The sequence below is a fragment of the Mus caroli genome, chromosome 17, assembly GCF_900094665.2.
Source record: "Mus caroli chromosome 17, CAROLI_EIJ_v1.1, whole genome shotgun sequence".
Lineage (NCBI taxonomy): Eukaryota > Metazoa > Chordata > Mammalia > Rodentia > Muridae > Mus > Mus caroli.
In genome coordinates, this window is record NC_034586.1 from 12,987,445 (window position 1) to 13,015,003 (window position 27,559).

At 39.4% G+C, this 27,559-nt stretch overlaps 2 pseudogenes; one reads left to right on the forward strand and one right to left on the reverse strand.

Annotated features, from left to right (window-relative positions):
- Positions 1–6: 6 nt before the first annotated feature.
- Positions 7–594, reverse strand: LOC110284257 (annotated as a pseudogene).
- Positions 595–25,719: 25,125 nt separating this feature from the next.
- Positions 25,720–26,313, forward strand: LOC110284351 (annotated as a pseudogene).
- The last annotated feature ends 1,246 nt before the right edge of the window (positions 26,314–27,559 follow it).

Here is a 27,559-nt window from a genome sequence, read left to right on the forward strand (position 1 = left end):
ATGGTTTCCAGAACAGAGGTGTATAGCCCCCCAAACAGCTCCTATAAGTCTCATAACATTTAACAAACTCGAGGGCCCAAAACATGTACTGCCCTGCTCATTTCTTTCTCCGGACAATGGTCCAACCGTCTTCAACTATATCCTCTTCCTTAATAGTCTGGGTGTCTGGATCAGAGGGTTGAGGCTGTGGGCAGACCTCGTCAGTTATGGCCCCATCATTAGTAGCTGTCACCTCTTTCACCTCCATTTCTTCCACGCTGTCCACATCATCTTCAGCCACATCAGTTTCTTTGGCTGTTGTAAGTGGGGTAGCCGTGACTTTGCACTTTTTTTGGTTGATCTGAGAGGTCATCTCCTGAAGAGCAGCCCCATCACCCTTCTGGAAGTGGTGGAACATGGTCTGTAGCTGCTGGCTCACCTGGGGCAGACTCCCATCTTCCACAACTGTATCAAACTCAGTGGTCATCAGCTCCCCAAGAAAATCTTCTATCTCTTCCAGCTCCAAGTCAGCTGTAAAGCAGGCCAAGCCTCCAGCGCAGCTCGGACGGCAGCTCCGAAGAGCATCCGCACGTCTTCCGCGGCGCCCGCCATCATCAGGAATTATTTGTTAACAGTTTTTAAAATAAGTAAAGTTAGCAGTTTTTAAAATAAGTAAATTGGATTTTTCTTTATAGATATATAAAAGTCCAATATGGATTAACGGAAAAAATGAATTTCAAAGTAATATATAAAATCCAAATCCCCTAAACAAATTAAGCATGAATGAAAATAACAAATTTAGTGGAACACGAGGACAGCATTTCAAGAGAGGCATAGACTTGAACAAAGACGTACAGCAAGTTGCGATTTCATACAACGGGAAAACATTTTAAATGAAAGCTGAAGGCTAAAAACAAACCCAAAAGAAAAAAAAATGTGGCAGTTTCAGAATTTAATGTTGGTTAATATCCAAATATGTGTTTGTCATGCATTAGTCATATAAATTTACATAGAATATAAAATTGTGCATTTCTTTTTAATAGTATGGCAGAATGTTCTCATTACTATCAATGTATTTTTACCTCAAAAAGGTAAATAAGAAAACAAAATTTCTTGTTCCTGTGGTAGAAAGCAAACAGGACTCCTGTTGCTCTGTAAGCTGGCCCTTGTGATGTGCCCCTCAGCATTGGTAACAATGGATAATGATTTTCATGCCAACCTGCTTCAGCTAGCTGATGCTTCTGTTGGAAACCTGAAACCATAGTTGAACATTCTTTAGGAAAGAGAGTCTCATGTTTTATGAAAGTACATTTAGAAGGAGAAAAGAGTCTAATAAACATGTTAAACCACTTTATCTCATTTTTTATAGCATGTTTAGCTCTGGTTTTCGTTCATATTATTTGATATTCTATCTTAGTCATTTAATGTTATTTCATGTACACCTTTCCATTTGTTACTGTGTTTACCAAACTTGTCCTGAATAGTACATCACCAGCAAGTTTATTTGCTCTTCAGAGGATTTTGTTTCCAGTCTTTGGTACCTTCAGTGGCACCATCCTGTAAGCATACCATACAAACACTGTCTCTTTTTGATTTCTTTTTTCAAGTAGCAGTATCCAAACTCTCATATTAAATATTTTCAGTCATCATTTTAGGACATTTTTCACCTAAATGAACTTGATCACTTTTTGAAATCATATTATTTAAAGTGAAATTAATAACAAATGGTTTCAATATTTTAAAATACTTAACATGTAAAAACTTCTTGGCATATATTACCAGATCAGATTACTCTCCAAAAAGGAAGCTAATTATAGATGTAACATATGAGATATAACTTCCCACAATGCCACCATTTTAAGTCTCAGAATTCTTGTGACTGCTGTTCTAATAAGCAAGTTTTTTTTCTTTAAAACAACCTATATACACATTTTGTTATGAAAAGCAAATATGTTAAAATTCAAAATTAATCCTATGATCTGACAAAGAATCTACTCAGGAACTCATATTACTTTGTCCTTCTAGTTTTCCATTTGCAGTAGTGAATTTTCATTCAACAAAAGAAGAAAAAAAGAGATATCTATTATCATATATCATATAATATCTCTTATCATAGAGATAAGAAGCCATAATCAACTTTATGGAAAAACAAAGACTTACTACTTATAGAAAGTGTCCATATAAAACATACTATAACACATCCTCACCTCAACTATGTCTGCCAAGTGGAAAGTTTATACATATTTATTGTAGTTCTCTGTTTGAAGCTTATCCAAAAGCAGTCTTGTCTCCTTCATCTCCCTTATCAATAAGCCAGAATTTGCTGCAACCAAAGGACAGGAAGATGTGTGTATTCTGTAGCTCTGCCCTGTAGAGGAAGATTTGGCCTCTATTGGAGGTCTGTGGAACAGAACAAAAACTCAAAGCACAAACATTAAAAACCCCTTTCAAATAATACCAGCAATTTCTCCTTTCTGTTCCTTTCTTCCTAGCACCAGTCAACTGGGCTTTGCCATTGTATATTTTTGCTTCTAGTCTTTGGTTCTCACCAAGCCATTATACTGTGTTTTGAAATAATATCACACAGATGTTCCATAGTCTATAACAGCCTTTGTGTATTCTTGTTCCCTCCCCACCAAGGGGAAGGGGTGGACTCTGAAAAGCCAAATAGCAACACAGAGAGAGAAAGGCTCACATGGGGCCCATGTGCTGGTTACATACTTAGTTTCCTCAGTTAGGTTGGCAAATGATGTCTTGAGCCAGTGTATTATTAAGCAAATGAGGTCTTTCACCCTCACAGTAGATTCCTTGACAAATTCACTTGGAATGCATCAAGGAACATGACAGCTGTGAGATTCCTGCTCCTTTCTCTCATTTCCTCTGTTACAAATGAATTCTGAGAGTCTTAAGCTTTAACTAAACTTTGAGTACATAAAACAAAGTCACATTTTGTACATAGGAGAGGTTGTCCACGTAATTAAAAAGAATTCAAAAACTTCAGCATTATAATGACCTAGCAGAGCAAACTGAGCAAAAGCTGGTACAAAAGAAATCCTCTCCAGTGAGAAGGTTTTCCCAGAGTCTTTCCCCTCCTGGCAGATGATGTTAGGCTTTTATTTGATTGTATTTTGATAATTTCATACATAAGGGTTGTGTTGTAGATAGATGATTGGGTCTTGATAATTTCATACATAGGGGTTGTGTGGTATAGATTAGGGTGTGGCCAAGTCTCCCAACTTGTTCTCGCTACTTGGATTTTCTAATAGTCGTCATCCATTACAAAAAAGAAGCTCCTTAGGCTTACTAACCCATCGCTGTGGAGGCCATACACCCTAGAGAAGGACCTACTGCTGTAGTTGTCCTCAATCAACATAATTTCTAATTATATTTTAAGTACTTATACTTACAGCAGCAGGAGAATGTTATTTCTCAGAAAGATATTGCATTACTTGAGACAAATATTACCCAGCACAGAAGGCAAACAGTATCATGGTCTCTGTTTAGGAATTTATGTGACTCTTGGGATTGAAAAGCAGCATCACTGGTTGAGAGGACTTGCTGCTGTTACCCAGGACCTGAGTGAGGTTCCCAGCATCCACACTAGTGAGGTCACAACTACCTGCAATGCCAACTCCAGGGGAGCTGATGTCCTATTCTGGCCTCCAAGGACAGCTGTACTCAAATGTTCACACTTATATACACATGAATAAAAAGAAGATAAATCTTTAAAAAAATTTACATAACACAGTTTGTATATTAATTGTGATTGGTTACATACCTTTGTCTATATAAGGATATGTATGTGGACTTATAGAAGAGTTCCCCCAGCCGGGCGTGGTAGCACATGCCTTTAATCCCAGCACTTGGGAGGCAGAGGCAGAGGCAGGCAGATTTCTGAGTTTGAGGCCAGCCTGGTCTACAAAGTGAGTTCCAGGACACCCAGGACTACACAGAGAAACCCTGTCTCCAAAAAAAAAAAAAAGAAAAGAAAAGAAGAGTTCCCCACTTGACTATTTGATAGAATTTTATGTATAAAGATGGTGATGATTCAGAAGGCATATTTAAGTCAACCTGAAAACAATTTACTCCAGTTACCATAGATTAAAGATGACTATGATGAAATAATCATCTATAGATTAACATTTCAAGTTTCTAAGGTTTGTGAAATATTAATTCAATCATGCTCTAATTATGTACTGTACAAATATTTAGAATCTTTTCCTATAGTTTTCTTAATCTTTCCTAATTACATTAAGATACTGTTTTGCATATCTTTTTATGTTTCTGTCCTTCTGCCCAAAATAATAGTCATACAATGATTCTAACATTTGATAACTGCAGCAAGTTTGGATTTTACAGAATGCATTTTACCCAGGTGCAGTGGCATGAGCCATAATCCCAATTGCTTAGGGGGCAGAAGCAGAGGGATCACTGAAGTCTAAGCAATTCAAACCAGACAGGGCAACTTAGTGGCACCCTATTCTTACTAAAAAATTATAGTATACATTTTAAAGTTAATTTTCCATAACTTGTAAAATGTATTTACATGGGCAGGAAGTATATTTTAGTGGTAGATTACACTTAGCATGCATAAGACAGAATTCAATTCTCAGAAGATATATTGCCCATGTACACAATGTACAGTTTTAAAATGCCTTTCTCTGGATTCTTAATTTCTACTGTCTATGCATACTACTGTTAAACTAGTTCATGGTTAGGGTCAAATCAGAGATGTAATCATAGATTGTTATCAACAGGTTAGGGAGTAAAATCAAATTCCTATTGTAAACATGGATGATATTCTTGTAAATGTCATTATAACAAGCATTTTAATCTCAGAGTTAGGCATCAGTCATGAAAATAATTAAAAACAGACGCCTTGGTTTCAGTTGGGAGCGCTCTGCTTTTCTTAGCAAACAGATTTAAAGAGAAGAAAAGGTTTATGATTGTGAAAGATGGAAGAATTTAAGTGCATCTGGCATGCAATTGGTATGTAGGAAGTTTGCTGACCTTTTCTGAGCTATCTCAAGATTGCATAGCTGATCCACTCAAACCCAACATCTCTCTTCATAGCTCTTCACCTGCAGGAAGAGTTAGGGTTAGAGGATGCCGAGTTAATGGCTGAAGGCTCACAATTTTCTGTTTCTACTTCCGTGTTATGTGAATTTGTAAAACACAAACACTCATTTCTCTTACTGTGCTGTGCCAATGCTTTATAATTGTCAGAGTATTTGCCCTTTGATAGTTCTGTGCTGTAGGAACTATTATATTTCCAATTTACAGAGTACAAAGAGATTAAGTGGCTTGTCCAAAAAAACATAAAATGAGAAGTTAGATGGATCTGAGTGTAATTCTTCCTCATTATTGACCAATTTAATATTTCTCAGATTTGCATGGGCATAAGAATCAGCTGAAGATATTTTAAGTTCAGTCTCTGAGTCAGCAGATCTTGATGAAACACATGTATCTCTGCAAGTTTCCAAGTGATACTGACATTATCAGTCTGAAGGTCATTCTTCAAGATCTATTCTCAACCACATGTGCCAATTTCACGGCTCTGGCCTTCAGGGTGGCCAAGGGGCCATGCTGTAAGCTTTCTGGGATGTACGTTAAATGTGGAGGGCGTCACATTGACATGCTGAGATGTGCTTTGTCAAGTCTTTGGAGTCATAGGACTTCTCTAAGTTGCTGGTCTCCTGTCAAATCCGTTCCCTATCACCAGTAGAGAAAACAGGGTTATACAGCATTTTCAGTCTTTCTTTCAATTTATTTCATACAGTTGTACTCAAGAGACATAGAAACTGGTGTAATACTCTGTAGCTTTTGTACTGGAGATTTTTGCAGCATAAAAGCTACTGACAGAACCTCAAATTCTCAAGACAGCAGCTGCTCTTGGCTAGGAAATTATGCTTTTTTTTTTTTTTTTAAATTCTACTTATTTAGTCTATGTATGTGAATACACTGGCACTCTCCTCAGACATACCAGAAGAGGGCACTGGATCCTATTACAGGTGGTTGTGAGCTACTATGTGTTTGCTGGGACTTGAACTCAGGACCTCCAGAAGAGCAGTCAGTGCTCTCAACCACTGAGCCATCTTTCCAGCCCAGCATACCTACAAGAGAAAGTAAGCAGTGAAAAAGCATGGTCACACTGTGGAGACCATCATCACCATGGAGACCATTATGTCTTCAGAATACTGATGAAGCTGTGAACTCTGTTGGTAACTTCAATTATAATTTGCATTCTAATGATCACAACTGCCATACAGTGTAACTTTTTCATTCCTGTTTTACAGATAATAAAACTAAAGCTAATGGCTTTATGTGATTTACCCAAGGTCAAATTGTTTGTTGAAACACGGTCCAAGAATGGAGTCACATGAGGAGAATTCTGAGTGCTTACTTGTGAGAAAACTCCAAGAACACAGGACAAGAGTCTTGTGACCTCATTTTCTTCAAAAACACAAAACTGTTCTTGGAATGTGTTTTCATGCTCTTCCAGGTGTAGTGGATAAGAGTGAGTTTATTAATTAACAACTGGCTATTGTTATTTGTTTATATGCCTTTATGAAATAAATGTTTTTGTTTGTGCAATTTGTCCACCACACATGGTGATTTGCACTTGTGATTGTACTTTACTCACTTGATTCCTCTTAACCTTCAGGGTATAAATTGGCTGATGCTCTGAATAAAGTGGACTGTTACATGAGACTTTACTCCACCTCATTTATCGATTCCATTCTCCTAGGCCCCACCACCAGATAAAGTGGTAACAAATGGATAACAGAAAGTAGATATGGAATTTACTTCTTAGCCCAGTATGTACCCCCACCCTATGTAACTTAGACATTATGTCCATTTATAAGAGAGCCAGGAATGAAACAAGACTGCCCATCTGTGCATGCCTGCTTGTGAACCAACACAAATTTCTTAAGTCATTTGTTGAATAATCAAACTGAAGATACTATTATCCTTTCAGATTTCTTTTTCATGTGAAATGTTGCAATTTTAAGGCAATGAGAATAATGTATGATGTATAATAGGTAGCAGGTAAATCCATGATCAACCCCCAACCCTGATAATAAGAAGAGTGGGGCTAGAGGATTAGAACAAGTTTGAGGTTAGCCTGGGCTATATAGTGAGTCTCAGGCTAGCATGGCTTAAGAGATTAGATTTTATTTCAAAAATTTTTTACTTTTTGTAAGTTTAGCAAGATTATCAGTGCCAAAACTACCTAATAGAACCCCAGACTAAAAGTTCATACTCTCTTTCTTTTACTCATATTGCTACTACCTGTGGGTTCTCTCTCAAGGTTGACATTACATTAAAGTTATCTGCCTTCGCATTTTAATCATTTCTAGACTATAAACTCTGCTTTATTCATATTTGAACTCTCTGTCCTACCACAGTTCATAAAACTCACTAGGCATGTAACACATGTATATTGGCAATTAAGGCTTGAGTAGAACTGTCCTGGCATGTTGATGATAAAGCACTAACTCAAGAATGCTGCCATGTTCTACTGCAGTCTGGCCTGAGAAAGTCAGACCAACACTACATTCATTTACTCCCTTAATTTAATAAATAGTCACAGAGTAAAACTGTGATAGGCACAATGATAAACATTATGTGAAAGGAGCTTAAAATACAGTAGGCAGCCACACCCAGCCAGGTTACTATATTGTGTTGTGGCTGTGGCATAGGGGGTTCTATAGGAAGAGACATGTCTGGAAACCATTAAGGGACAAAGTCATATTTGAACTGAGGGTTTTTATTTTCAGTCTTTCTCTGTAACCAGGGCTGATCTAGAAGTTACTGTAGAGCCAACAGGGTCCTGATCTCATGGCAATCCTCCTCCTCACTGATGTCCCACCCACCCTACCCCAGGATGATAGGTATGAGCTCTGAGTTGTTTTAATGAGTGAACAGGAATCTTCATGGATGAATGAAATACAAGTTTTCAAAAAATCCATCTGAACTGGAAACCTAAGGGTTCATTGGAGAGTCAGATATGTCGGATGGTGTTTTGCTGGGGCAAATACATGAATGAGTATTTTCCTGAGGTGAACACAGGAGAAAGGATGTTTTTTGCTAAAGCAAGCACATGAAGGATATGTGATGAAGGATTCTTTGCTACCACCACACATGTATTGGTCTGCCTTACATTGCATAGTTGAGTTCCTTTTGTCTGGGTTTCATAGAGAGAAACACACCAAAAAACTTCTTGTGGCAGTTTCTTGCTTCGTCTGAGGACTCGGGCTGTCAGCTGAGACATGCACATGCTGAAGCAAGACCCATGGAGGATGTGTGATGTTTGGAGAGAGTATAAAAAGCACTCCAGGGACAGTGACGGATGGAGGTTGAGCTAGGCTTGCTTATAGAGTTAGCTGTGCAGTGATTGTTGATCTTGAATCTTTGAATCTTTGCTGATTTTCACTTCAATGAGAGAGGCACACCTGGGAACTCTTCCTGGTGTCCCTCAGAGCCCCTCCTGCTGACTTGTGCTGAGGCTGAGGCCTGGCTTTCTCTGCGAGGTAGTGCCACTGTTGCTGATTCTTATTTGCTCTCCAGACTCTACTAAACTGGAAGTGCTGGTGTATCCATGAAGTGTTTGTGAATGGATTAACAAATCCACTGCTGCTGCTAACCTGTGAACTGAATTGCTGATTTTCAGGCAAACAGACCAGAACTGTTCCAAAGAACCCTTAAAATTTCCACTTCATCCATCAGTGAAAAGTTCAAGAAATAACAAATCATTCAGAGTTGCAGGCTTGTGTTCTTTCTTTCATTACCAAGTGTGATACCCCTATCAGTGCAATGTTTCCTGACTCAAGATATAATCTCCTGTAACTTCTTTCTTTCTTTCTTTCTTTCTTTCTTTCTTTCTTTCTTTCTTTCTTTCTTTCTTTCTTTCTTTCTTTCTTTCTTTCTTTCTTTCTTTCTNCTTTCTTTCTTTCTTTCTTTCTTTCTTCCTTCCTTCCTTCCTCCCTTCCTTCCTTCCTTCCTTCCTTCCTTCCTTCCTTCCTTCCTTCCTCTCTCTCTCTCTCTCTCTTTAAAGACTTATTTACTTATTTTATGTATATGAGTAACTGTAGCTGTCTTTAGACACACCAGAAGAGTGCATCAGATCCTCAGATCCCATTACAGATGGTTGTAAGCCACCAAGTACTTGCTGGGAATTGAACTCATGAGTCCCTGGAAGAGCAGTCAGTGCTTCTAACCGCTGAGCCATTTCTCCAGCCCCTCCTGTAACTTCTTAATAACAAAGATACACATTCTAAAATACTAGCTGTAATGCCATGGGGGTGGCCTAAGGCACTGCTCTTTCTGCCACCACCAGGGAAATAAAACTAGCAAAGAATGATGCTCTGAGCCAGGGTGTCAGGGTAAATTTTGGTCCTTCAGCTCTGTAGGACCACTACTGCTTCTGCAGTAACCTGAGAACTACTCATGGTCACTCAGCCTATAAAGTAGGCCTTCCTTAAATTCTGGCTGCTTTAATCAATGTGTGGAAAAAGCTCTCTGCAGTCTTTTCCCCAAAGACAGAGCCATGAGCCCACAATGCCTGCTCTTAAACACCTGCCTCCTACTTATTGGCAGTGTAACCTCAGCTCATAACTCCAACATTAACCGGACTTTTCTTCTACACAAAGCTGCTTTACCCTCATGCAGTCCATGGAACTGAGCCTTAGCAAAGCTTAACTGTAGGTTTGTGTTAGCATACCTGCTCACAGACAAAGCTCTCACAGTTTCTACCACCTTTGTTCCTTTTCTCTACTCTGTGTCCTAGGCACATTAATAATGCTTAATTCTTTTAAGATGGAGAGCTGTTGGAATAACTGTACACAGTGTTTATGAACTGTAGTGTGAATGAACTACAGTTTATGAACTCTCAAAAAACTACTTAATATCTTAGGCTGGGATGTAGCTCAGTACCTGTTTAGTACAGGGTCAGTCCTCAGCATCTAATTAATTAATTTAAAATGCCATAAAGAATATTTAACATTTCATTTCTATTGCAGGGAGCCTGATTCTGCAAGCTTAGCCAGTGTCTAGTGTCAGAAATGATCAGTCCTCTATACCTTATAACAAGTGAGCCACTAGCAAAAATGCCTTATTTGAAATAAAACAAATAGTTCTTACCCATGGAAGGTGCTGGCCTTAGGACATCACAGTAGGCCATGACCTAAAATGAATGACTTTCAACACAGGGAAAAATTAAATCTTAAAGACAATGGTACTTTCTTTCCAATTGTGATCCTTAAAATAATTAGGATCCTTAAAATAGTAACAGGCATGGACAAAGAAGCAATAAGGAAAAACAAAAGTCCTGGCTGACTACAGTAAGTTGAAACAGCTTCCTAAACTTTGCTGTTGACAGAATAATCACCTTGATTCTTAGAAAGGATTGACATCAAACTTCTATGTCCAGATAAAATCTCCATGTAATTGCTATGACATATGACCTGAATGACTATCTCATATTTAATTCAGTGTGGGTATGTGTGTGTGTATGTGTAAGCACTTGTGCGTCCAGAGGCCAGAGGAGGACATCCTATCATTGAACATGAAGCTAACCACTTCTTGACCTGCCAGCCAGGGATCCCCAGAGACTCCCCTGTCATCCCAGTTGAACTGCTGGAGTAACACAAGCTCATTGCTATCCCTCCGTTTCTACACAGGGGCTGAGGATCCATGAATCCCTATGCTTGCACACAAGAACTCCTGCCCACTAAGCCATCTCTTCAGTTCTCACGATTCTATTTAGCAAGGAAAGAGTATATGCCGAAGATATATGCTGAAGATTGATGGAATTGACAGTAATTTTAAATATTTGATGTCCTAGTTCTTGATTTTAAAAGTCACCAAGAGACAGACCAATATAATTTGAAACTAAGAGAAAAAAAACTGTAGAAACAGAACTTTTATTCCCCCAAAATATTGGAATAACAGGCAAAACATTTTAAGTAGTTAATATGGTCAATGAAATAGAGGAAATGGTGGTAAATTAAACCAAAGTTAGAATTTATATCTATATAGAGGTGAATGGAAATATGAGAACAGAAAGGATAATATATGAAAAAGAACTTTACAAATAATTTATAGGATCAATAGTAACTTAATTAATCATCTGTAAGTCAAATGAATAGATATCTTCCAAAATATAATAAAAATATTTTATGTCCGATCTTTTATTTAAATTAAACATAGGTTTTTAAAAAATGTATATCCCTTGAATCTGTCCTTTATAAGATGGCATCTCTCTATGTATCTCTGGCTATCCTGGAAATCACTATGTCAACCTCAAACTCACAAAGATCTGCATGACTCTGCCTCCCCAGCACTGAGATTAAAGCTATGAGTCAGCCCTCATTAAAAAAATTTTTAGAGACAAGTCATATGCTTCATGGTAAGGTCTGAGTTCGAGGCCAGCCTGGTGTACAGAGCGAGTTCCAGGACAGCCAAGGCTACACAGAGAAACCCTGTCTTGAAAACCAAGAGGGAGGGAGGGAGAGAGAGAGAGAGAGAGAGAGAGGTTTGGATTATTACATCCTCTCTAGTTTTCAATAATGCATACACTGCTTGGGGAGAAGAGTGAAGCGCCCACGTGAATGATGTCCATCCAGTTCCTGGGGTTGCTGAGTAAGTCTCTTGAGGCTTCATTTACATGTAGGGACCAGAAAATGAGTGACACCAAACAGTTTCTTTTGCTTGTAGGCTAAGCCGTGGACTTGTTCCAAGGAATAAGAAGGGCTTTTCTTACACCCAACTTTCAAAATAAATCAACCGAACCACTCTAAAAATAACAGCAACAAACAATATATCACCAAAAACCAGGTATCAACTGAAACAATAAACTTCTTTCTCTCTTAGTGGGTGGGAGTCAAAACCAACTGTCAGACTTGAATGTCTGCTTCTTTTCCACTTAATTCAGTGTCCCTTCAAGTGAATCTTGTAATAGTCTTGGCTGCTCTGGGTGGCAGGGAAGAAAGCCAGGAAAAGTAACTGATTGCTATGTACAGATTATAGCATATAGATGGATTTACCCTTGGAAAATTAGCCTCTTTCTCTGTCTTCCCCATCCCTTCCCCTTTGTCTTGGAAACCCATTCCTCTCTCCACATGTTCTCTTGCCATAAGAATCATTTCACAAAGCAAAATATAGGATAAAATATATTTCAGGATAAAGTAAACCATTATCATCTTGAAAAGTCATACAAAGGAGCCAGCATTTAGTAGGTACAAGGAAAGGACGGTGGTTACCTGGGGATTCTGTTCCACTTTAAAAGCTTCCAAATTAGATTATTTAACGAGCTGAGAGAAAAAGGGAACATCAGTTAGAAAATGAGTTTGTCTGTTTTCAGTAAGGGACCATTAGAGTAAATGGGCCAGGTTTTTCAAGGCTATTATGTTTCACAGATTCTACTTCAAAATTCATTAAAGAACTCTAAGGAAATTGAAACTTCAAGTATCATTTTGTCTAAGACAAAGGTGCCTGAGTTACAAAGGAGGGGGAAAAGTTAGAGTGCCTCCATAGGAGTCTTAGAGGTTTCATGGGCAGACTGTAGGATAAGGGCATAACAACAGAGGATAGCTGTGAGCATGCTGGTTCCAGATCATACCCTAATTTCTTCATTAAAGCATTCTGAAAGGATATTAGCTGCCTAGTTTGATAAACAGTCATAACAATGGTGTAACCGGTCTCATAGTTTGCACAGCTGATGTGGTGTGTGTGTGTGTGTGTGTGTGTGTGTGTGTGAGAGAGAGAGAGAGAGAGAGAGAGAGAGAGAGAGAGAGAGAGAGAGAAACAGACAGATGACAGACTGAGAGAATGTGTGGGTATTTGTGTGTGTGTGAGAGAGATACAGACAGACAGACAGACAGAATAAGAGAGAGAGTGTGTGTGAGACAGACATACAGATAGACAGACTGAGACAGAGACAGACAGACTGACTGACTGAAACAGACTGAGACAGAGACAGAGACAGAGACAGACTGACTGACAGAGACAGAGACAGAGACAGACAGACAGATGGACAGACTGAGACAGAGAGACTTGGATGAAACAATGAGCAAAATAACAAACACACTCATCCACTCCTCTACTTTTTTCTTCTTTCCCTGTCCAAGGTGTGATTTTAAGTGAAACTCCATCATTTCCTTTTCTGCCTCAACAGCTCCAAAATACTTCATTATGGTCACCATAATGAAGTCATCTGTCGGCTCTTGCTAATTAGCAAAATTTAGTAGGTGTTTGTACTCCTGAAGGTGGAGTTTTTATTAAAAGGCACATTCAGGCTAGTTTTCCACACTGAATTGAAACCAGAATGTGGTAATAGACCCATTATTTACATTAATAAACAGTCTGGGGACACCATTTTAAAATATTGACTTTATTTTGAAATCTTAGTGGCACACTTCCTAGCCTAGTTTTTGTCAATTGTTATCCAATTTACATCTTATTTATCTGCATTTTTCTTCAAGTGAAGAATATAAAAATTAAGTAGAAAAATAAATGAAAGTTTGGGTACTTTTTACTTTTTTCCCTTTTCTTATTTTTGGTTTTATTTTGTTTAGCTTTTAAATTGCACCATAAAATAGGAGTGATTATGTAAATATCTGGGGTAAAGAGACACATGGCCATTTCAGGAAAGGCCCAACATCCAGAGACCTGAGGACATTGCTGAGGGGAATGTTTGTCATGCAATTTTGTCTCAAAGGGGCTTCAGGACTCAAAGGTACCTTTCCTACCCTTTTGTGTTTGCATTCCTTGGCGTCAGATTTCAGCTAAGGGGATGGAAATTAAATAAAGGTGCATTAGAGAACACACACTTAGTCTTCAAATCACATGCTCTCAAATTCATGAACATCGTCAAAGAGTTAGCCAAAACTGTTTAAGGAAATAACTGAGTCAGTCTCTCCAAGTTTTCATCTCAAATGTAATGTGAGCATAATACACAAATGATTATCATTCAATGATGTGCCTGTGTACAGTGCTAAGTGTCTTTACAACAGTCTTTCCCATCTGAGGAATAAAATAATTCACAGAAACACATTTGCTCAGAGACATGTTTCCGTATAAAGACTGCTTCAATTTATTTCTTTGGGCTTCCAATATTTCTGTTGTTTCTTACAGTTGTTTTTATTGGCTGACACAACACTGAGTAGCACTACAGCCACCTCAGAGATTCTCTGTGTGTCTGTCCTCTTTATGTAAAAACCATCCTATGAAGAAAAAAGATACCATATTCAGTGAGGGAGCCTAAGCTAAAGGGAAGTACAGATTTCAATTAATAGCATTTCAAAGGTAAATTAACATGGAGATATATTTTGAATTTGTGCTAATTTTACAGTCTTCAACCCTCTGAACCTATAAACCTAAATCAGAACACAAAAACAATACAGAAGGAGAAAGGTAACTGAATGCTTGAAGTGAGGTCACTATGGTATACCTTGAAAGGGAATAGATATTAAGACCCCGGCCCTTCATTCTTCCTTGGCTTCCTTGGCTGCCATGAGGTAAACAACTTCCTCCCTCACTTGCTCTCTCCCTAATGACCAAAGGCGCTAGCTATATACAAATGTATATTCAATAATATATACAACAGGCTTTAGCTGTAACCCTAGAAATGCCATCCAAAACAGACTCTTCGTTGTTTAACTTGATTTATCTTCACTGTTTGTTACATGAAATTGTCACATATACCATTTTACACCAGAATCCAGCCCAGGACATACTACACATTGAATTTTTTTGTACCTATATTGTGTACATGAAAGTAGGAACTGTATGTGATATTTCTACTGGACGTTAGTGTCTTGGGTTTTTGTTTGTTTGTTTTTGTTTGTTTGTTTTTTAAGACAGGGTTTCTCTGTGTAGCCCTGGCTGTCCTGGAACTCACTCTGTAGACCAGGCTGGCCTCGAACTTAGAAATTTGCCTGCCTCTGCCTCCCAAGTGCTGGGATTAAAGGCGTGTGCCATGCACCACCATGCCTGGCTGGATGTTAGTGTCTTATGTTTCATGTTTTATAGCAAGTTATGTAATGAAGTACTCAATAATTATAATTAGTGGGTTTTATCAGCACTTATTAAATACAATTATATAACAGTCAAAAGTTATATGTTTTATACATGTTTGTCTTCTTTAACACTCAAGGAAAGATCTAGGTTGTCAGTGGCCAAAAGTTCTTTGGTGTTACAAGGGCCTATGAACTACTGTATCCATAAAGCAGAAGGCCCCTGTCAAGGGTCCATGGACTCATAAAGTGACAATGTAATTTCCCTTAATTCTAGAAAACTTGATTAAGAAACTCTAAAGTCTTTTTTTTTTTAAGCTTTTCTGAAAGTTAATTTTTAAGTACTCCCATCATGTACAGCAATCAGTGACTGTGTTGAGTACTGATGTAAACAAGAATGAACCATTTTAAAATCTTAGAATCTTGCTCAGCCTATCCTGGGAGTGGAGTTCTTCACAAGAAATGGCAGCCTTGGCTGGATTGGTATAAGATAAAGAAGAGATATTGTGAGTTATGAGAAGGGTTTACTGTTTGTAAAAGCAGGAAAACAAATACCAGCTATAAATGACAACTGTGCTGTTCATAGGGAAAGGACTGTACATATCTTCCAATGCAAATGATCATGGAAGAGAACCTTACAGGCTCACCAAAATGAGACCACAGTGAACTAGGCAGGATCAGGTGCAGATAGGAGAGTGTTCTAGCCTTTAAATGTAGAAAGGAATCTAATCCAGGGAATCATTGGAATAGCTAGAAAAACAGGCTCTAGGCTGGATTTTAAAGAATGCTTTTCAGAAAAACTCTGATAAACTAGTGCATTAAGAAACTGTTGTCTCAGTTGTCCCCAGAAAACTGAGGATCTGCCTGCTTCCGTAGCATCTGCTGGATTCAGGATCAGACTACTGAAGTTGAAATCTATCACTGGGGGTTTTAGGAATACCATGAGTTGCTGTTAATTGAGGGAATGAATGTCCCCCCATCAAAACTCTGGGCTCCAGAGCCACTCTGCATCTGCTATTCCTGGACCTGCTACAGTGAATGCCTGTTGCTCACTCCCCTCTCCTGACTTAACTCAGCCTGTACATAAATCTTGCAATTAAGTTAAAGAGAACTAAATTCTTCAAAAAGGTATAGTAACAAAACAAAATAAGGAAAGTGGTTTTTTTAAGGTTTATTGGGAGCTCTTAGTCTCCTTTGTACCATCAGCCACTAAGGGAAGGGTTTAGGCAGTTCCTCGACCTAATTCATCAGCAATTGGCCTTTTTTTTTTTTTTTTCAACACTAAATTTTATTTATTTATTTAGGATGTGTGGTGTGCCACAGTGTAAGTGAAGGTCATGAGAGAGTTTCTCACTGGCCTGGACTTCTCTAAACAGGGTATGCTTGCTGACCTCTGAGTGCCAGGAATCTACATGTCCCTGCCTCCTCAGAACTGGGATTATAAACATGTGGCACCAGGCTCTGCATTTTTTCATCTGGATTCTGGGATCCAGTTCTAGTCCTGTCGTTGAAAGGCAAGCATTTTATTGAGTAGAAATTTCCCCAGCCCAAGCAGTCAATTTTCTAAACAAAAATTAGGTAGAAAGTACTGATATATTAACATTAGACATTATGTTACCCGTGTTACTATTAAAAGCAGTAATAGTACTGGTTTAGGAGTATAATTCAGGGGTACAGCTTATAGTCAGTATGCATGAGGCCCTGGATCCAAGCTCAAACAATAACAAGAAGAGGAAGGACGCCACAGTGTCCTCATTGCTTGAATACCATCCCTGTGTACAGGCCATTTTCCCTCAAGGAAGGTCTCACAGAATGGCCTGCATTGCGGACAACCTTTCCTGTATATTGTGATGTGCTGCTGACAGAGAGCCCATCAAACGCAGCACCTAATTGCTTCCACAGGCAAGCTGCTCCAGCTTGTAGCAGAGCCTTGGGGGAAAGGCGCAGGCCTTTTGCCTTAAATTCCCTTCAGCATCCCTTTACAAATATGGTCAAGTGTAAGCCAAATCCTTGGCCCTGCCTATGTGAAGGCACTTTCTTCCCTTGGGCCAAAATTGCCAATCTTAATGGGTTCCAGCTGTTGCATGGTTGGTTGCCTGCTCAGTCAGCCTGCAGTGTGTCCTGGCATATCAAAGGGCTCCTATCAGGCCGGTCTCCCCCCCCAACCCCCCTATACAAAAGGCGAAGCCACCTTTGAACATGTGGTCCTACCCAGTGGCTGAGCATTGCCTCCAAGGGAAAGGAAGTGGCTTCCTTCCGCTGCATAGGATCGGCTGAGAGCTGGGGAGCTCAGGTTACTGGATCACTCTGGAGGCCAGCACCGGAAAGCAGGGCTGGATCAGCTCAATTAAGGCGCCGGTTTGAGCAGCACAAGCTGGACTCAGAGGACTGGAGACAGTGAGAATTTTTTGTCTGTAAATCTCTGAAGCTCTTGGGAACTTTTAGACGCCAACATATTATGAGGTGAAAATCCTGTGGACATTTGGGCTGCACTGAGAAACGGTCAGCATTAGATATTCGTGGCATGAAAAACCAATGTTTACATGGAGGGAGGAGACAGGGCAAACATCGAATTCTGTGCACACGTTACGTCTAGTTTCTCAGCAGTATTGCCTTGTTGTAGTAACTGAGATTCATATACACCCCACTCCCACCTCTAACCCCTGTTGTGGAGCATGACATGAATCAGTGGACTTTGGTCTTTCCAGGTTTAACTGACACTTTAAGATATCACCTAACTTTTAGAAAACAGATATTCAAACATTTTTATGCCAGGAAATCTCTCTATGTCTCTGTGTCTCTCTTCTCTTGCTCTCTGTCTCTCTCTCTGTCTCTCTCTCTGTCTCTCTCTCTCTCTGTCTCNTCTCTCTGTCTCTCTCTCTGTCTCTCTCTCTCTCTGTCTCTCTCTCTGTCTCTCTCTCTCTCTCTCTCTCACACACACACACACACACTTCTTCAGTTTACTAAATTAGAAATATGTATGTTAACACTTGCCAAGGGTAAAGATTTTCAAGCTAAGCCATTTAGTCTGAGTGCCCAAAACTTTGTGCGCTCCTTGGACGGCAGAATACTAGGTTTGACCTGCACAGGGCTTTCACGAAGTAACGGGGTTATAAACTGAAATTGAAAAGAGAGGTCACTGTTTTGGAAACTGGCCAGCAGAGGTAGTAGCTTTAAACCAGGGACTGCCACAGGACTGAGAGTGCAGCTTTCACAGGAAGGGACTTTTGATCTGTTGCTGCCTTGAGAGATTACAGCTCTTCAGGTTGCACTGCAGCCTCCATGATACTCCACAGATGAGCAGCTCCTGGCCTTCAGGATGGCGTGTGAACTGTAGTTTTGTGTTAAGATGCACTGCTCCAGCTAAGATTTATTAATTTCTCCCAAACCAAATTAATATGAATGTGCTGAAGCAAAGGACTTGGACATCCAGAGGATGGTGGAGGAAGGATGTGATTAAAAATATTAAATTTCTTATTAAGTGAATAAGTTACACACCACCACTTTATAACTAATTTATGTTGCAAGGACTGGGAAGTGTGTATAAGTAAAAGAGATTTCTACAAGGAATCCTTAGAACCATCATTCTGTGCACTTCTTTTTTTGAGCCTGATTAAAAATAAAAGTTTTCCCCAGAGGTCTGCTTTAAAAGTAGTAATGAACTAATGTGCTAAGGTAGTTAGTACTGATCCACAAAGCTTTCTCTCCAGTTAAAAGAGTTTATATGTATTTGTAGGTCATTTCCTTAAAGGGACAATGTGACCATCATTTTGAAGAATTATTTGTAGGGGCAGGAATTTCAGGCACTCAACAGAAAGATCTGGAGGAGTTCTGAACCAAGGGTTGCCTGTAGATACCTCTTAAGTAGCATGGTTCCTGTCTCAGTCTAACATTAGCCTATCCTTAGTGTACGCAACTGACTCCCAGCTGAAGCCATTTATTTATGCCAGCATTTAAGAACCAATTCAATTCCTCATATGCAAAACAATTCAAGATCCTCAGGCAGCTTGACAAATAATAACTACTTATTTTGGATACATATAGTACTTCATAATCCTTTGTAAATGTTGGTCTCAGCACTTGGTTTTAAACTTATTTGTTTGCTTGTCTGTTCTGTGTCTTCTCGCTCTTTCTTCCCACCAGCTTGTGGTTTGGTTAAATTCCCCCAAAGGCCATGTGCCTGGAAGGGAAAAGACCATTTAGGAGAAGAGATCTCTTGAAAGGAAGTTAGGTTATTGGGGACATGTTCTTAAAAGTATACCGAGGACTCGGGTCTCTGCCTTTCTTTTGCTTTCAGGCTGGCGTGAAATCAGCAGCCACCTCTGGTTTGAATTCCTACCGTGATGATCTGCTTCAACCATAGTCCTAAAGCTACATAGTCTTGAAAATGTGAGTGAAATCTCTGGAAACCTGAGCTAAAACAAAATCTTTCCTTCTTAAGTTGTTTATCTTAGGTATCCTGTCAGAGTGGTGGGAAGCCATTTAAAAGTTTTAGCAGATACCTTGGGCCATCACAGGTCTTGAGACAACCAGCCTCAAGTTCTACCGGTGGTCAGAATTTTCTCGAAAACTCAGTCAGCCTTGCATGATTTTCTCCTGAAAAACCCAATTTAGTACTCATCCCCCTATCCAACCTAACACATGAAGGTATACCTCTTACTCCTCACCCTTCAGGGCCACATGTTGTTACCTCATGTTTCTTAACTAAGCCAGGTCATAGTTTATTACCTGCAATACCACATCGATGTCAGCGTGAGAACTGTCCTTCAGATATATTCAGTCCTCGGCAGGGTCTGTTATTCTGTCTTAGTCCATTAGTTTAGATCTACATTTCTATCTTCTCTAATATCTGTAGCTATGAAGTGAATACCGGAGTCTCCTGAATAAGAAAGCTCATAGTCATGACTTAACTTCTGCAGGAATAGCCCACATTGCTGACTTCCTTGTGTATTCTGTCTCATCTCTGGCTAGACCTCCTTGACTTGGGCTTTTGGCTATATTGTTTCTTTTAGCAAGGCCAGCTTCTCCCTTATGCATAGCTCTTTAGGATTACCCCCGGTGTAAATTACAAGATACACTCTAGTGCATCCTTTCCCTTCTCTGCTTCTTAATCCTAGAAACAGCCAGCAATGTCTTGCCCTGAAGGACAACCAGTGCAGCATGAACAACCACAGAAGGGAATCAGAGGGCATTTGTTTTACCTCTTTTGCTGACTGTGAAGTGATGCTCTTTCATTTCATGCTTCTTCCATGTTGGGATGAAGTGCTTCGAATACATCCTACATGTGTTCAGTATCTTTGTAACCATCTGCTTTACATTCCTCTCTTCTAGGGTTTTCCACTTGAGCTTGAGCTTGTGTGACTCTATGACTAGCCTGACATGCATAGACTGAAAACTAACAAGAAAAGGCCTGCTGGTCTTATTTGGTTTTCATAAAATGGTTCCATTCATGGGCATGGTCAATATTAATTCTGCCCTCTAAAGTTCTTGACACAGCATTGTTTTTCTGAAACAGAGAACTGCTGCAGATTTGTTAAGGAGTGAGCTATCACAACGATGCTGAAAGGAATTGTTTTTAATCTTCTCTTTTAGATTTTTTTTAAGATTATAATTATATTTTCCCTTCTCCTTTCTCCCTCTAAACTGTCCCATATATGCCTCCCCTACTCTTTTTCAAATTCATGGCATCCTTTTTATTAATTGCTATTACATGGGCATATGCATATGCATATACACATATATTCCTAAATATAAACTTCTCCATCTGCATAATGTTGTTCATATGCATGTTTTCAGGGCGAACTATTTGGTATTGGCTAACAATTGATGTGCTTATTTCTCTTACTCTCAGCATTCCTTGGTTGCCTGTAGTTCTTTGTGTAGGATTGAAGTCTCATGGGCTTTCCCCCATCTACTTTGGCATATCTACTGGGGTCATCCTTGCTCAGCTCATGTTTAGGTCGTCATGTTGACAAGACTTTATAGATGCAACTTTGATATTACTAGCAGACACATCTCACAGAGATGTCTCTGGTCCTCTGTTTTTTACAATCATTCTGTCCCCTCCTCTGCAGTGTCACCCAAGCCTTAGGTCTAGGAGTGTTGTGCAAATGACTGTATTGGACTGGAGAAATAAATTTTTTCTTAAGCAAGTACAATAAGATTGTAGTCTTTTCCTGAGCATTACTTTTAACCTTGGACAAAACAGATAACATAATCTGGTCTTTGTTTATCCTGTAAAATAGGGAAGAGGATAGAGAGTTACGCTACCCCCAAAGTCAAATCAAACATAAAAATTGAGCCCTTGAATTTAGGCAAAAGGCTAAGGAGTGATTACAGTAAACAATCTAGGAGTCCTGGAACCATATCACAACAGTTGTAATCATATCAGCTTCTGAATGTAGCCCATCAAGATCTGCTAAGTACTCTGTTATGAAAGCCCTATGAGGTGGTGTCTCAGAGCTGAGAAGACTTCAGTAAAGACCACAGTGCCCCACACCACTTGCCATATGACCACAGTATTTATTTTAATTTTTTAAGTGTCTCTGATAATAAAATTTAAAAATTCAAGCAAGTATTGTATAGACAAATTGAAAAAAAATCTCCACTGTATTTCTTTTCCTTAGTTCCTTAGTGTTCCTGGGTCTTGCCCCTCGGGAATTCATGGCCATTTTTTTTTTTTCATATTTAACTTTTCCAAGATGCTTCCATTGCAAGTGATAGTTCAAGGGAGTGGGGCTCATAAAATCTCTCCTAGAAACACTCACAGTTACTGGGTTTCAGAGTTCAGATCTTTACCCAGTGAAGTAGTGAAGTTAGATCTTATTGATAACAAATATCATCAGCCCTTCAAAGAAAATCTAGTTCCTCGTGGTTAACTGAAAATAGTTCTTTTTGTCTTCATTGGTTCTCCCCCCCCCCCCCCCCACACACACAGTCATCTTAACACAAGCTAGAGTTATCTGGGAAGAGGAACCTCAATTGAGAAGATGTTTCCATTAGATTAACTGGAGGCACTATCAATGGTGCCATCTCTGGACAGTGGCTCTGAGTTGTATAAGAAAGCAGGCTGACTGTCCCTTTTTCTCCACATCCTCGACAGCATCTGCTGTCACTTGAATTTTTGATCTTATCAGTTCTGACAGGTGTGAGGTGGAATCTCAGGGTTGTTTTGATTTGCATTTCCTTGATGATTAAGGAAGTTGAACATTTTTTCAGGTGCTTCTCAGCCATTCGGTATTCCTCAGTTGAGAATTCTTTGTTTAGCTCTGTACCCCATTTTTTAATAGGGTTATTTGATTTTTTGGAGTCTATCTTCTTGAGTTCTTTATATATATATATCTTGGATATTAGTCCCCTATCTGATTTAGGATTGGTAAAGATCCTTTCCTAATCTGTTGGTGGTCTTTTTGACATTCCTCCATTGTTGGTGGGATAGCAAGCTGGTACAACCACTCTGGAAATCAGTCTGGCGGTTCCTCATAAAATTGGACATAGTACTACCAGTAGATCCAGCAATTCCTCTCCTGGGCCAGAAGATGTTCCCACTGGTAATAAGGACACATGCTCCACTATGTTCATAGCAGCCTTATTTATAATAGCCAGAAGCTGGAAAGAACCCAGATGTCCCTCAACAGAGGAATGGATAAAGAAAATGTGGTACATTTACACAATGGAGTACTACTCAGCAATTAAAAACAATGAATTCATGAAATTCTTAGGCAAATGGATGCATCTGGAGGATATCATCCTGAATGAGGTAACCCAATCACAAAAGAACACATATGGTATGCACTCACTGATAAGCAGATATTAGCCCCCAAACTTAGAAGATCCAAGATAGAATTTGCAAAACACATGAAACTCAAGAAGAAGGAAAACCAAAGTGTGGATACTTTGTTCTTTCCTAGAATGGAGAACAAAGTGCCCATGGAAGGAGTTACAGAGACAAAGTTCGGAGCTAAGACAGAAGGAAAAACCATCCAGAGACTGCCCCACCCATGGATCCATCCCATATACAACCTCCAAACCCAGAGACTATTGCACATGCCAGAAAGATTTTGCTGACAGGACCCTGATATAGCTCTCTTGTGTGAGTCTATGCCAATGCCTGGCAAATACAGAAGTGGATGCCCACAGTCATCTATTGGATGGATCACAGGGCCCCTAAATGAAGGAGCTAGAGAAAGTACCCAAGGAGCTAAAAGAGTCTGCAACCCTATAGGAGGAACAACGATATGAACTAACCAGTACCCCCCCAGAGCTGTGTCTCTAGTTGCATATGTAGCAGAGGATGGCCTAGTCGGCCATCAATGGGAGGAGAGGCCCTTGTTCTTGCGAAGATCATATGCCCCAGTACAGGGGAATGCCAGGGCCAGGAAGCAGGAGTGGGTGGGTTGGAGAGCAGGGCAGGAGGCGGGTAATAGGGGAATTTGGGGATAGCATTTGAAATGTAAATGAAAATATCTAATAAAATAAAGGAAAAGAAGTTATAAAAAAAAAAGAAAGAAAGAGAAAAGTCGTAGTAAAGAAGGAAGTCCTGAGGGGTCAATGTAATTCTCTTTTCTGAGGCGCCATTTTGGGATCGACAGGAACTCTATATTTCTGTCTTGCCTCACAGAAACTACCAACTCTGACACTGTGGGGAAAGAATATGTAATTACAGAAAAAAAAAATCACCTGAAAGCAGCTGGGATAAAAAAAAAAAAGAAAAAGAAAGAAAGCAGGCTGAGCAAGTATTGGAGAGCAAGGCAGTGAGCAGCACTCCTTCGTGGTTTTTGCTTCAGTTCCTGCCTCCAGGTTCCTGTTCTGAGTTTCTGTCCTGACTTCCCTCACTGAAGGATTATGACCTGAGAGCCACCAGGTAAAATAACCCTTTCCTCTCCAACTTGCTTTTGGTCTTGGTCTTTTTTACAGCAATAGAAACCTAAGGCCATTTCTAATGTTTATTCCACATGAATCTTATTCCACGTAAATCTTTTGAATTTTATTCCTCACTAAAATAAAATACAACATTAAAAAATATATCATTCTAAGTGGTTACAATATGAGCCTATAAACACAGATCCTGAAAAACCCTTAAAATGCAACAAAATGTTTATAAGTCTATCTCTGTATTTCTCCAGAAAGTCTCAAATGGACCTATGGCCCAAAAGATACCAATACTTATTGATTTAGATATGATTGTTACAGAAGGAATTCTCTGAAGCCAGTATTTCTCTACTTCTTGCCACCTATAAATTCTCACATTTGAGAATCTGCCATGAATGGTGGTAGTGATATTTACATATCATTTGAATTATCTCTGGACTTAGTTAAAGATGAAAACCATTAGGAATTTGTATCAAGAGACAGGTCTGGAAAAGGTTGACTCTAGTATCCAGCTGGCTGCATCTGAAATTGGTTAGTGCTTTTTTTTTCTCTGTTGCCAAGCAACACTACTTGGCATTAGTAATAACTTCCTGGAGCTTAGAGCTCCTTTCTCAGTGTTAGGAATTGCAGTAAAGCTCTGTAGCACGTGACTATATTCAACTTTCTAATTATACTCACAGATAAATTGTGCATATTACTTTTGCATTTGTAGCAAAGAACCATGGGTTTCAGTGGTACATTCATAAAATCCTTAAATTTCTATCTGCTTCTGAGGATATTGTGGTTTCCGTGGGACCAACAGGAAAATCCAAGGTAATCGCCTTGTTTTCAGGTCAGCAGATTAACAGCCTTAATTCCATCTGCAAACTCAATTCTGCTTTGCTATGTTAGGTAAGAAAGTAACAGTTTCTGGGATAAGTACGTGCATATCTTTAGGGAACTGTTTGCTTATCACAGAGTAGTGCCAAATCTCAGTCAGAAATAGAAATGAGAAGGCTCAGTGGCGCAGCATGTACTTAGGATGTCTGAAGCCTTAAGTCCAATCTCCAGCTCCAGGAAAGGAAAAAGAGTCCAGCCCAAAATCTACCTACATAAAATAGCAAAGTGACATAGTTTTGCTCCTTCCCTGTGAACATTTATGTACGTAATTGATTTTAGAGTATCTGACAAACTGGTTTAGCAGGAAGAACTACTGTTGTGCCAGGAAATGTTACCCCAAAAGACCACAAAGGTGCTGATTCTGATGCATTCCATTAGGGTCTTTTTATTCAAGCTCTTAGCTTGGGATCCCAGCCAACCTTGACATAGCAGGAAAGTGGATCCTTGAGCCTAGCTTTAGGCAAGCATTTATAGAGGCACACATCTGATTGGGGGGCCATTATGGCCTTTAACATAATTGGCTGGTGCTGGGGGCCAAACCATAAACTTAGCTTCTGTTTTCCTCCTGCTTGGTGGCTTAACAGCCACCAAGTGTGGCTGTTAAGTGAAGTGAAGTGTCAGGGGCAGGCTTGTAACCTGAAGGTACAGCCTTGTTGGGGAATAACCTGGAAACTGGTGCTAGACTCAAGTCTTGTTTGGGGTGGGGGTGGGAGTATAACCCAGAAACTGGTGCTAGGTACTAGTCTATTACTTAACTCCAGTTCAACCTTAAGTAGGTCAGGTTCTCTAAGATGAAGTATGAACCCAAAAGGTTTGGTCTCTCACTACTACCTAGGAATGTACTTTTTTCTGAAAAGAGGTATAGAAATTTCCATTTATATGTATCCTGTGACATTATGAAAGTAACACTTACATTTATTGGGTTGTAAGCACTAAATAAAAGAGTAGGCGAGAGCCAGTTTGCAGGCAACTCATGTCTAGTATGTCCTATAATGGAGGGGCTGGCATGGCAATGAAGGGAAAGAACTGTGTGGCCATCGCTGTAGACAAGCGTTTTAGGATCCAGGCTCAGATGGTGACCACAGACTTCCAAAAGATCTTTCCCATGGGTGACAGGCTCTACATAGGCCTGGCCGGCCTGGCCACTGACGTCCAGACGGTTGCCCAGTGACTCAAGTTCTGATTGAACCTGTATGAGTTGAAGGCAGGTCAAGCATGAGATGAGCATGGTGGCCAATCTCTTGTATGAGAAACAGTTTGGTCCCTACTACACAAAGCCTGTCATTGCTGGCTTGGACCTGAAGCCCTTCATTTGCTCTCTGAACCTCATTGGCTGCCCCAAGGTGACTGATGACTTCTTAGTCAGTGGTGTCTGCTCGGAAAAATGTATGGAATGTGTGAATCTCTCTGGGAGTCTGACATGGATCCAGAACACCTGTTTGAAACTATTTCTCAGGCCATGCTGAATGGTGTGGACTGGGATGCTGTATCAGGCATAGGTATTATTGGCCATATCATTGAAAAAGACAAGATCACTACCAGGACGCTGAAGGCCCAGATGGACTAACCTATGCTCTGGATTGACTAACCTGTGCTCTGGTCCCGTCTCCCTTTTTGTTGTTTTTCTTTTTAATAAAATCACCTTTCTTTCAAAAAAGAAAAAAAAAGAGGGGTCACCAAAGATAACTCAGCGATTAAAGGCATCTGTGGTTAAGTCTGAGGACCTGAGAGCAATTCTTGGTATCCATAGCATGAAAGGAAGAAACTGACTCCTGCAAATTGTCCTCTGACTTCTACACACATTTAACAAAATAAAACAGAAATAAAAGGAAAGAATAAGACCAGAAAAACACTGCATATAGTGAAGGCAAATAACTATGAAATGGTCGTTACAGCTAAGTATGTTTCTTTGTATTTTGAGCTGGGAGGTAAAACAAATTTTAAAAATATCAAAATTCTATTAGTCAATCTGTTTTATAGTTTCATGTCAGTCAACACAACTTCCTTTTCTTTCTTTCTTTCCCCACTTTTCTCCCTCTGTTGGCTTCCTTTCCCCCAGGCAACAATTTGAATGTGTTTAACTTGTTATCTGTTTTACTATGTGTGTGCTCTGGCATCTTCAAAACATGGGTTTTTTTTTTTTTTTTTTTTTTTTTTTTTTTTTTTTTTTTTTTTTTTGGTTGGGGTTTTTTTTTTTTTTTTTTTTTTCTTTCTTTCTTTCTTTCTTTCTTTCTTTCTTTCTTTCTTTCTTTCTTTGGTTTTTGGTTTTTGGTTTTTGGTTTCTTTTTAAGACAGGGTTTCTCNTTTTACTATGTGTGTGCTCTGGCATCTTCAAAACATGGTTTTTTTTTTTTTTTTTTTTTTTTTGTTGTTGTTGTTGTTTTGTTTTGGGTTGAGGTTTTTCTCTTCTTTCTTTCTTTCTTTCTTTCTTTCTTTCTTTCTTTCTTTCTTTCTTTCTTTCTTTGGTTTTTGGTTTTTGGTTTTTGGTTTCTTTTTAAGACAGGGTTTCTCTGTGTATTCCTGGCTATCCTGGAACTTACTTTGTAGACAAGGCTAGCCTTGAATTCAGAGACCCACTTGTTCTGCCTTCTGAGTGCTGGGATTAAAGACATGAGCCACCATCACTTGGCACAAAAGTGTTTTTTTTTTTATCATTTGTAAAAATTATGCAAATTAAAAAACAATATGTGTACATCTGCTTAATACCTCTTCACTGCTGAAGAGCAACCCATGACAGAATCTGACATAATTCTAGTCTGCCTTTCTCTAGGTCAGACTAAAAAAAGGTTTGAAAAAAGGTGGTTCAGTAGGCA